This window comes from Protopterus annectens, chromosome 11.part0, assembly GCF_019279795.1.
Source record: "Protopterus annectens isolate FY-2018-M chromosome 11.part0, PAN1.0, whole genome shotgun sequence".
Taxonomy (NCBI): domain Eukaryota; kingdom Metazoa; phylum Chordata; order Ceratodontiformes; family Protopteridae; genus Protopterus; species Protopterus annectens.
The window spans coordinates 797,752,101-797,765,013 of record NC_056745.1 but is presented as its reverse complement, the minus strand read 5'-3'; the positions used below and the strand labels follow the sequence as shown (position 1 = coordinate 797,765,013).

The following is a 12,913-nucleotide window of genomic DNA, read 5'->3' as shown; positions in this document are numbered from 1 at the left end:
CTAGATGTAAAACCCTATGGGATAAGGTGGGCTATATAGAAGGCTTGTTCAACAACATTGGCAACGTGAATGTCAAAGGCGAGAGTACTAACTATTCATGTCCCCAAATCACAAATCACACACACAGTATGTGATGCATCATCACCTATGTGCTAATGTGTGGGCACTTTGCTATTACCAAAGGTGATGACTATGCATCTAATGGAAGGTAGCTGTAGGCCATGGCTCTGGCACCAGTTATCCATCTGTGTGAGACCCTTGTTGAGGATGCTTGTGCCAGCCGGGGAGCCGATTATGGCACACAGTTTGCAGTCATCTGCGAACATAATCAGCCATATTCCTCCTGTGTTAGCCAGTACATCTGAGAAATATATACAGAACAAGTGAAGTCCCAGGACTGAGCCCTGTGGGATGCCACGTGTAACTGGTGTATAGTCAGACATGGCACATGCAATACTGACCATGTGGGTGCTATCCAGGATCCAGTTATCAATCCATCTTGTGACATATGTGTAGATATTGAAGCCAGTGAGCTTATGTATAATGGCCGAGTGGGGTATTGTGTTGAACTGTTGTGCGAGCCCCAGGTAGGCTGTGTGGACAACCCTCTGTACGTCTATGGACCTGTTAACTGTTTAAAGACATCAAACAGGTGCAAGAGGCAAGACCTGCCCACAACAAAGCCAAATTGTGTAGGATCCAGAGTCTATAGGTTCACAATGTTTATGTGTATGTGTTCCATGACGATACGCTCCATAGCTTAGCAGACCCGGATAGTTAGGCATATAGTGCAATATTGTCCAGGGTCCCTTGTGGCACCACCACTGTGGAGCGGGAACACTGTTGCTGTATGCCATTCCTTGGGTACATATCCTGTAGTAACTCTGATATTGAACAGTGACATAATGTGAGTGTGAAGTTCGTCATGAATCTCGTGTAAACTGCAGGCCGGGACACCGTCTGGTCTCATTGATGCTGTGTTGTCTGCTATGGAGAGGGCAGCACTCACCTGTTCATCTGTGATGTCAGGGAGGCTACACCCTGTTGGGATGGTCTTGTGCACCGCAGGGGGGATGGGGGTGGGGGAACATTTCCACTGAACCTGTTTGCCAGGATGTTTGCAATGTCAGTGGGTTCACTGTATGTTTTATCATTATGCAGTAACTCACAGCATATCTCTGAGTTCCCACCTAGGTCCCTGACATAACTAAAGAAGGCCTTATGATTGCCCATTTTGTCTGTTGCAAGTGTCCGTTAGAACTGGCCCTTATATGAATCAAAAAGTGATCGTAGCTATTCCATAGTACTGATCAGAGATGCCTTCCTGATTGGGATTGTGCTCTATCATGTATTAGCCTCCTCCTGTCCTTGTATAGCTCATTAATGGCCGTGGTCCACCAAACAGGTCCCCTGCTGTTGGAGGAGTGAGACTTGTAGTTATCTGGGATAGCACGATCCATGCATTTCAGTAGTTGTCCATAGAATGGGTTTGTAAAGGATTAAGTGGTCTGAGCTGTAATTAACACTGTCCCAGGGACTTTGACGGATACCACCTCAGTTTGTATAAGTGTGACGTTTGCTTATGAGAAGTACTTCACTGAGATCACCTAGGATGTGTGTGTGTATAGGATATGTATGTCCAGTTAGATGAATGTATATTCTGACCCTAACAATGAGGGGTATACCTCTGGTGTGGAACACAGAGTCCCCATGCTGCTGATGATCAGGTCCCAGATGTTTTACCCCTGTGGTTGTGGTGAGCAGTTCTGCCATAGCATTTGAGTCTATAAATCCTAGCAACTGTTGTGCAAGGGTGTCAGTGCTTGAGTAGTATTCCCAGTCAATGTTTGTGTATTTGAAGTCATACAATATAATGGTGTTTGGAGAGACCTTCACATTCCCCAGTGTTCCCAGGAGTACCGAGTGTTGTTCCTGAGTGTGGGAGTGTGGTCTGTAGCAGTCTACAAACTGAAATGCAGTTTGACCCACTGTCAGTTGCACATGTACGTTCTCTGATGCTTTGTGCAGTGCTACCAACCCGGAGGTTTCTGTATGTATGATGTATATGTATACCCTCCCTATTGTTGTTGGCCGGTCCGAGTCTTGTGTCTGAAAAGCATGGTATGAAGTAAAACCTGATAGTGCTGGTGTGCTTTTGGGAGCCTGAACCAGGTGTCTGTTACTGCACATATATCGACAGTCTCCATACTGATGTGAGTCCTGAGTGCATGTATTCTGAGGGTTAGACATCTGTTGTTGAGCTGCATTACTCTCCGTTTCCTTTAGCCTGTAACATCTATGGAGGTGGTTCTGTCTTCTGAGCCTCGCTGCAAACAGCCACTATGGGTGTGGCAAGAGCCTTAGCAAGTCTGTGAAAGCCTAGGGATGGCAGGTGCATGGCATCCATAGCGAATCTACGTGGCATGTCAAGCATGTAATCCCAGGCTGACAGACACTGGATCCCCTTTGAATGACACCAATATGTTAGCCAACTGTTAAAAGTGATCAGTTTGTCTGTATACTGTGACATAATTCTTGGTGAGGGTAAGATGCTACACAAGGTCAAGGTCGTACTGGCCTGGGCTACATGATCAGAGAGCTCCTCTATGTCTCTTGTCATGTAGTCCATGGAGGAACGTCTGAGGGTTTACACACCAGCATGGTCAATGATGGAGCCATATTTGTACTTGCAGTGGACTGACAAGAGTGCATGTGTCATGTGGCAGATCCTGGCACCCGACAGACAGCACAAAGTGACCTTCTCCTTGTTCAGCCTGGTGAGTGGGATGTCAGTGTGACTGACAATTACAGTCACCTATTACAAGTGTATTAGGTGTGTCGTGTAGGCCTAAGGGCAGTGACTGTGTGACACACTGACTTTGTGAACTATGTGATATGTGTTTATAGTTGTGGGTTAGCATTTGTTTGGGTGTCTGCTTTGGATGTCTCTGCTGCTTAGGCAGAGTATATTTAGAGTGTCCGAGTATGTGTTTGTGTGGTAATGTATTTGGTTTGCTATAATCATAGGTCCATGTGAGACTGATTTGTGGTGTGTGTGGTTACCTTCACCACCTGATAGACTGTGCCAGTCATGGCTTGGGAGAGCTCAGCCTCCTGTCTGTCTACACAGTTGCATCTCTCACATATATCTGAGTTTGTTGGTAGGAGGACAGAGTTCTCTGTGTACATAAGGCAGTTGTAACGATGCGTCAAAATTCAAATATGCACCAGCTGGACTGGAGAGTACACACAAAACCGACCTTTGGACATGCCAGGATATAATGATGACATACACTGTTGACTGATCACAAAGGATCAGTAGTGTGTCAAGTGTGTAAAAGAGTATAGCAGGGGTTTAGTGTTCAGGTTTGTCGTTGCTTTGGAACGATTATCTGTGAAGGAGTACAGAAAGAACCATTACACCTCCTTTACCTATGTCATAAATAGCAATGTAGAGTCATATATGTCCTGAGTCAGGGTAAACTGTACCTGACTGACAATGTCGACATCCTGTCAGACAGGCCCATACATACATACCCACCTACCAGTGACAAAGGCCCTATGATCATACCAGGCGATATCACATGTAGAATGTAAACTGCTCCTCCCAAAGCCAAATGAATCCCATCACATGGATAACATTGTTTCCCCATATGTGTCATAAGTGAACAACAGAACAAACAGACCCTGCACCTGAACAGTTTGTTGAGTCTCACACTCTCTACAGGATCTTACACTGTTGAATGTGTTATAGCAACATGTGGTACACCCCACAAGTGTTGGTGCACAACAGACCATGGGAACTATAGTCCTATAAGCCTATGAAGTCTGAACTGCTAGGCCATGGAGTCCATCATAATTGCAGTCAGGAACAGAGCTATTGTAATCCGACAAACACACAACCCAAACGTCTGTGGTATGTTAATGAGCAGATCATGTTCCCCAAACCTGCTAGATTGTTTTCAAGGCAGCCACCCAGGACATACATCACTGAAAGGAGCCACACACGTCCCACATAGGCTTTGAATAGCCCTTTATCAACATCACAGACACATGTTGTATCCACAAAACCAACAATCTGTGCATAAATATGTATTGTCATATGAAGGAATGACAATTTGTCCACAGATAGATCACACAAGCTATGAATTGTGGATTCCTGTTCAAGCTGTTCACACCTGCTGACCCACAAGGTTCATTCCTGGGATTGCATAAAACTAAGTGCACACATATTACCATGTCCAGTCTGATGATGTCAGCATCCTATAAATATAGCAGGAGAATAGAAACCACACAGTAAAGCATATAGCGCTTCATGTTAATGTGTATCTCTCTAGTATCATAACATAGTTAGGTAGGGGTTTGAATCCTGCAATTGGTGTGTGTGTGTGATTCCCTTTGGGAGGAGTGGCCTTTTGGTAGACTTTCACAACACATTAAAAGAGGTGAATACCTCTTTGCCAAGTCTGATGATGTCAGTATCCCACAAATACAGCAGTGGAGATTAAAACACCCAGTAAAGCATTTAGCACATCGTGTTAATGCGTATCTCACTAGTATCATAACATAATTAGTTAGGGATTTGAATCCTGCAATTGCTGAGTGCGTGTGTTTGATTCCCTTTGAGAGGAGTGGCCTTTTTGAAGCCTGTGAAAACACATTAGAAGAGGTGAATTCCTCTTTGCCAAGTGTGATGATGTCAGTATCCCACAAATACAGCTTTGCTAATCACTACTCCCATTAAAGTATAAAGCGTGTCGTGTTAATGCATATCTCCCTAGTGTCATAGCATAGTTAGGTAGGGGATTGAATCCTACAAATGCTGAATGTGTGTGTGTGAGATTTCCTTTGGGAGGAGTGGCCTTCTTGGAGACTGTGAAAAAACTTTAGAAGAGGTGAATTCCTCTTTGCCAAGTGTGATGATGTCAGTATCCCACAAAAACAGCATTGGTAATGAATGCTCCCAGTAAAGCATATAGCACATTGAGTTAATGCATATCTCTCTAATAACATAATATAATTAGGTAGGGGTTTGAATCCTGCAATTGCTGAGTGTGTGTGGAGGTGTATGTGTGTGTGTCTAATCCTATGAGAGGAGTGGCCTTTTTGGAGACTGTGAAAACACTTTGAAAGAGGTGAATTCCCCTTTTGCCGGTTTGCTGATGTCAGTATCCCACAAATACAGCAGTGGAAATGAAAACTCCCAGTAAAGCATATGGCGCACCATGGTAATACACATCTGTCTAGTATCATGACATAGGTAGGTAGGCGTTTGAATCCTGCAATTGCTGAGTGTGTGTGTGTGACACTGTTGAGCAATGTGTTGTGGGTTTTGCTTTTACTACTGTATGACATATCAGTAAAACAACAGTATGTGCATTGCACACTGCAGGTATCTGTGTGGCAAATACACATATGTACATGTGACCTAAATTGGTAACTGTGTGGCCAAGACATATATGTACATGTGACCTCATTCACTTCATAGGTGTGAAGCCTGCTGTCAACACAAGTACATCTGTTACCATTGACAGTTGTTGCTGCTGCTTCTTGGACCGTAGCTCACATATGTATGTATGTGACAAGTCCAGCCACTGTTGTGAGCTGTGCCCTAGGTCATCTGTGTCACACACACACATGACAGTTGTTATAGAATGGTGTGAGTGTGTGTGTGTATGCCTGTGGCATATGACAGACATGTTCAAACACAACACAGTCTGTCAATAATGGCTATTCATTGTAGGTATACAACAACTCTGTGGATATGCATACAGACCCCTTATTGCTTATGTGATACACTGAGGGACATCAGCATAGCTTTGGGAATGTGGATATCAAAGGACAGATTAAATCACATGTGGCTGTTTGTACACATTGGTACCCCTGCTACATGTTGTGTGCTACTACCAATGTGGTACTATCAGGATACTATGTGTAGTAAATGTGGATGACTATGCTATTGTTGGCTCATAACTTCACAACATGGTTTTGTCAACAGGTATCTGTCTGTATGATACCCTTCTGGAGGATAAGTGTCTAATCCGGGTAATGCTTTGTAGGCCACTGTATGCATCACCAGATGTGGACGTACATATCCCTAGTGTGTCTGATTGTACCTAGGATGGACACATGCCAAACAGGAGTGGTCACAGGAATGTGTGGGGGTCATTATCACTGGTAACTGGTATAGTACAATACCGAAAAGGTTCTAATGCTACTGTGTATCCTACAGCTGTGTGTCAGTTGTCAAGACATCATCTAACGATTGGTTAAAATCAGGCTGTAGAGGTTATGTACACTACCAGAATGCTAACCAATGACTGATATCAACAGTATCACCCACAGCATAGTGTCATACCATGTCATACACAAATGTGTAGCCAAGTTGTGACATATGTGTAGTGACTTGCATATTGGACATCAATAGGGAATATGAAGTATTAACACTGTGTAATACAGGACATGTCACCCTTCCCATGAGCCCACTATGCACATACATGCAAACAGTGCACCTCCACCATGTTCACAAATGTACACCTTGAAATCTGTACTGCACATCACACACATAACATCCACTCACCGACACATGCTGCCAGTACCACACACATCAGCCAAATGGCACATGTGTGGACAATCCATGTTTGGGATTAACACTGGTGTAAACAATACTAAATTGATAATCAGTGATGTGATGCATCATGCTTGCTCAGATACACCTACAAGGATATCATTACACTTTACTGTTCACAACATGCTAACATTGCTACACTGCTAGTAGGTCACCCTGTGCATCAGCACCATGTTATCCTGTTCCTGCATCAATGTTACAGATGACAGGAGGTGGCACAGTTTCATCATATGCACAGGATGTGTGATTGTTTTCAGAGCCCGACACTGACACATCCAATCAACATGTATGTGTGTGTGTGTGTGTGTGTGTGTGTGTGTGTGTGTGTGTGTGTGTGTGTGTGTGTGAGGGACAACAGTACAGTATGGGTCAGTGTTGATGTGATGTGTGTATGTGTTAGCCCCACACGTTGGTAGTATGTGTGTGTGTCTGCATGCACACAGTACCCCCTTGTGACTGCCAAATATGGGAGTTTGTGGGACAGCCACAGACTGTACCTGCCAGGCTGTACATATCACTGTCTCGCCACGGACACAGTACCTGTGCCTGGCAGGGTGACACGGACAGTATCGGGTACTAAGCCAGACTGAGTGCTATCGCCAGAGGCAGAGGGATGTTGACTGGACCCATGTCCCTGCTGGGACTGGCCAGAGCCCTCGTGCATCGTGGTCGCCCTCGGACGGTCAACGACAGCCCAGTCACAACATTGCTGGGGATGGTACTGGCACCACGGGAGAGCCGGCACTTGGGTGTCGTCGTGACGACCGGGCCAGCTGATGATGTTGCTGGCATACGCCCACGCCGACGCCCAGCCATCCTGTACTGTTCTGACACATGGACACAACTGCGGAGGACATCTAGTGTCTCCCGCCAACGCCTATCAATGACATTGGTGTAATTGTGGATGGCACCGCAAGGTCATGGATACTGTCATTGATCGCGGTGTTATGTGCCCTCTGCATACTTAGTCCCTGCCTGGTGTACCGCTCCATACGTGCCTGTGCTTGCATCACAGCCCGGAACATACCTGAGGTTGTGAGACCTGTGCAGGCATTATGACCAGTGGTGCTCCCACGAGAACCCCTGGACATATGCCTATGTGGTACCATTCTGGGTGTCTGGCCATGACTGCTGTGTGAGGTTGCATGTGCCATAGATACCACACTTTCCTGGTCAATGCCTACCGTATGCTGTTCCTCATCTAAGGCCATTGGTGTTGAGGGATGTAATGGCAGTGCGTATGTGCGCATAGATATTGTGGAAAGCTGTGTACTGTCGATTGGTGGACCACCGTGAGACCCTGTCAAACATGCCTGTGCCACTACACATATATCATCATGGTCACTATTTGTGGTAGTGACTTCAAGTTCCCTGCTGCACCCATCCAACAATACCTCAGCACCTGTGAGAGGGAGACAGGAAGCACACTTTAACATCTGTACAGGATGTTCGCACACATGCACACATGAAGACATGAACACATGAACACATGCACACATGCACACATGAACACATGCACACATGCACACATGCACACATGCACACTGATACACTACATATTCAAGTTGACACACACACACCAACAGCAATATGGGACATAGTCGTTAGTGGTTGATGGTGGAGTACAGTATCACAAGCCAAAGAGTCCTATCACACATGTCAACATGCAGGATGTGTGTTGCTCAACAGCATGCAGTGTGAGTGTAGAGAGTCCTTGTTGATAACAGTATACATGTCGTTGATGCATGTGTGTTATTCAATGATTGGCCTCACCCTGGTACACAATGTGTACATGGACACAGCATTGCACTGTAAGTCTGAAACACCTTCCAATGTCCTGTGCACCATCACTCATAGGTATACAAACCACAGCCAGATTCACACAACTGTCAGGTGTATAACAATGAATGCTATGTGTAGTACTGCGTATTGTAACTGCATGTAGTGTAGTGCCATGAGCCATCATCAGGCAGCATCATGTGGTCACTCAAGGCCACTGATGCATGTCACACTGGCAGCTATCTTGCTGTACCTGACCTGCACCACTTAGGCTACATTTAACAGTTCACAGACAGTTGTTACATGTGCATGTGAGGTGTTCAATAGGGAGCATTGCCTAACATGACTGTGTTGTGTGTTGACGCCATGTCGCACCACCCCATGATAGGCCTCTACCCCAGCTATAGTATGTGTGCTGTGTTGATGACATATGGGATACTGGAGTATGACCTTACAGCAGGTGTCTACATACACCATGTGTATCATATTAACACATACTGCATATGACAAAGTGGTGTATGTTGTGTGCATGTGTATTGACTCTGCCTATACAATGTCCACTACAGTGTACCCCACTTGTTTGTGATGCTCTGTGTGTTGCATGTGTATGAGTCAGCTACTCATGTCACTGAAGTGCATAGTCACACATAGAACATGCAGAGCATGCACTATGTGTAGGTGTATAACATGCACATGTTATATGCTATATTGACTGTAGCCCACTCATCAGCATGGGTCTGCTATCTTGCTATCACACCAGAGGGACCTGCAAGGATATGAGACAGTATGTCAGTGTCAACAACTGTGGTATTGCTGCTGTGAGTTTGCAATTATACAGTAGTACATGGGTGACAGTCACAGGCATACAGATAATGTCCTGAATTATCAGTATTGCATGACACCAGGCTCTACATATTCTGCCTACACAGTACACATCTGATTAATGCATATTATAACACTTGGGATAACAGTGGTCTGGCGGATATGCTATGTTACATGCATGCTCTTATCGCTGAGCTGGGTGACTCCGGCCTCCATGATGACACAGGTGTGTTGTACTGTTTGGCCAGGAGCCACCACGCTGAGGAGCAGCTCTTCCACTCTAGTGAGGGGGGATGTGTAGCAGCACCACCACCTGTGGCAAACTGTTGTCTGTGGACATCGAAACTGTTGTCTGTGGACATCGGAGGCATGCTGCTGGACATGTCTGATTAAATCACTGCAGTGATGGTGTACCTGCTCATAAGTCCGGGTTATGCATGCCTACATCATTCACCCGATGGACAGCATCCTGCCACAGTGCAGTACGACCAAGCTGGTCCTGGCAGGTTCTTGAGAACAGAAGGTTATAATGTTTGATGAGTGCATCTGAGATGACTTCCTCCTCCCTCAGGGAATAGGCTGGCTTTCTGTTGTGTGACATAACCGGAAGACAATTAAACAGTAATTGTGAGCAAGTCATGTGGCACTCAACATTCTAATGTACAGACATCAATGAAATGCCATATATAGCAACCTATTGGCTGTCAGTAGATACACACTTTAATACCACATATGACTGCTAAGCCCACAACTGCCTGACAGTGCCTGGCACATACTATATACCAAACCATGTTCTGCACAGCCACAAAGTGAAACCAGTATGTAAGACTATACAACAGTACATGGTACACTGTATGTGACACAATGCAACACCTAGCCACAGGAGGTGTATATGAAGCTAATGCATAGAGACATTTGTCATCCATTGGAATCAATGTACAGTATGGTTACAGTACTGCCAGCACACCACACTACTTGTTGATAGCAAACCCCTCAGTAACATATGTGCACATTCATCACTATAGGTGACATACTGCTGTACTACACTATACATGTTGCTGGATACGCACCTATATCCTGTGACACACATACCACCGAGGCCATGTTACAGGCATACCCACACAAACATCAGACATACCTACAAGACACAAAGGTATGGCAACCCAGATTACATTTACCTGTGTACCATACATTACTGTGTGCCAGCACCTACATAACCTCATGCCAGAGGTATGTAATGTGTGAGGACTACAGGTAACAAACAAAAGTGTGTTACCAAGCCATGTGGATATAAACCATACTGTGCAGTTAAGGCATACAGTTTCAGGTAGTACTACAGTCCATACGCGACTTGTATTCACTAGTGTTAACAATCAATAAGCATACATGTACTGCTTTAGCCTACAATGGCACACACTACAGTCGACACCATGGGACTATGTCACAACATATGCCATACAGCTTTTCCTGCCTGGCAATAGCATATGGACCTTTTGATGGGATTACAGCTACAACACTACATACCATGGTATACACAGATTCCCACTAGGCTATCACACATATACACATCATTGACACATTTGCATACACATTGTCCATCACACAGTCAACCTCACATAGCATGTGATGCAATAGGTACATGCATGTGTATTGTGTCCTAGGTAGCTGATAGGCTGTACTCCATAGGCCTTATGGAAGCCTATACATATGGTACCCTGCACTACAACACCCATGTAATGTGGTTCATGTGCCCTGTCATGCAGAGCCACAGGGTGATTACCGGGTTGTGTTTCCTATCTCACATGCAATCATCATGGTTATTCATGGCAACTGCTAATGAGGACCTTCATATGCTGTTGATAGGTAGTTGGTTCCACAGTATGGTATGTGTCTGTGATGATAATGTGCCAGTTGAACATGTTCTGCTTTTTACATTAGAAGGTGTAGATCAATAGAGTGTGTATCTTGTCTGATGTTCCATCTGTTTACTTGGAGCACGTCCAACACCTGTGGGTTTCCCATAGCTTTGTATGTTAGGCAGGGGTAGCCTCTGGGTAGGCGGTGTAGCTGTGGTTTTGTAAGACAGTCAGCATAGGGCATCTGTTGGAGTCCAGTAATACTCTTTGTGAGGTATGTGTCTGGCATCTACTGTTGCTGTGGATGTCTTCTGAGGTACATACCAACAGGGACATTGTACTCTATGATGGGTGTTATGACTGATGAGTGGAGTGTAACACTGACCTCTGTTTCCTGAATGCCATGGCAGCACATGTCGGTGATCATGTATATTTCCCCAATTCCCATGAGGTATTGGCCAGCAATATGCATCTCTTCCAGCAAATAGCGGAATACCCTGAGTTAGTGGGTGCAATAGACTGCACGCACATTCGCATCAAAGCACCAGCTGGTGGCGGGTAGGGTCTACTATAACCGCAAGGGTTACCCCTCCATCAACTGCCAGGTTGTGTGTGATGCCCAGGGCATAATAATGAATGTGTGCTGGCTGCCCTGGAAGCTACCATGACTCCCATATCTGGCATCTGACACAGCTGTACCAGACATTTGCCAATGGGGACATCCCTCATGGTCACTTAGTGGGGGATGCTGGATATGCACTTGAGCCGTGGCTGATGACACCCATCAAAATGCACACACACCTGAACAGGAATGCCATAATGAGGCACACGCACAAGCACGAAATGTAATCGAGCATGTGTTTGGGCTGCTCAAGTCACGGTTCCGGTGCCTGGACACATCTGGTGGAGCCTTGCAGTACTCACCAACTACATGTACCCAAATAGTCATGGTATGTGCTATGCTACACAATATGATCCTGCGAAAACAGCTGCAGCAAGAGCAGCATAGGCCGGGCACAACAGCCAAGGCCATCACAGGCAGAGCGTGACTTGGAGGAGGAATAACCTGAGCCTGCCCCAGTAGGCAGAAGGAGGCGTGCCCAGTATGCTTTGGCCTTGGCAAAGAGGCAATGCATAGCATATACACTGGCTCAGTAGGAACCCTGGAAATGATACCTCTCTGACTTGCACATATAGTAAAAGATGCCTAACTTGACACTACCTGTTAACAAACATGTATAGGGATTGTAAAATGTGCATCTGACATAGGCAGCCCTGCAGCATCACCTGAGGCGTGATTGCTATGTGTTAAGCAAAATAAAGCAGTGCTAAACAGCTCTCACCACTATTTAGTATATGTAAACAAAATTGCACAAACTAAGTAGCACAACTACAGGCAATGTTGAGCAATATTGGGGACTGTTCAGCAATGCTGGTCAACATTGAGCAATGTTGTGCAAGTCTGGTCAAATTTGGGCATAGTTCAGCAAAAGCAGGTAAATATGGTCATATTTGCTTCACTTTTCTTGAAGCAGTCTGTTCTGCCATGTATGAAAATATGAAGCAGTGACAGTCCTCGAACCAAAGATACAGTGCACTATAGTCATAGTACAGAACCTCTAAACCATGACAGTATGTCAATGGTCAGCTTGTATGCAACAATGTTGATAAGTCTATGCAAAGTATCTCATGGAAACCTTGCATGAGCATAATCCCTGTTGACACAAAGGTGAGGCCTGCAGTAAGAATAGAACCTGATATTCAACACACATATAGTATAAATGTTAATATTGGTAATGTTCACACACATCAACAAATGTAGTGGACC

At 45.2% G+C, this 12,913-nt stretch overlaps 1 protein-coding gene across 3 annotated transcripts in view; it reads left to right on the top strand.

Annotated features, from left to right (window-relative positions):
* DGKI (diacylglycerol kinase iota) overlaps nucleotides 1–12,913 on the top strand; it is a 5,490,864-nt gene that overhangs the window by 4,780,351 nt on the left and 697,600 nt on the right. The window lies entirely within an intron of this gene.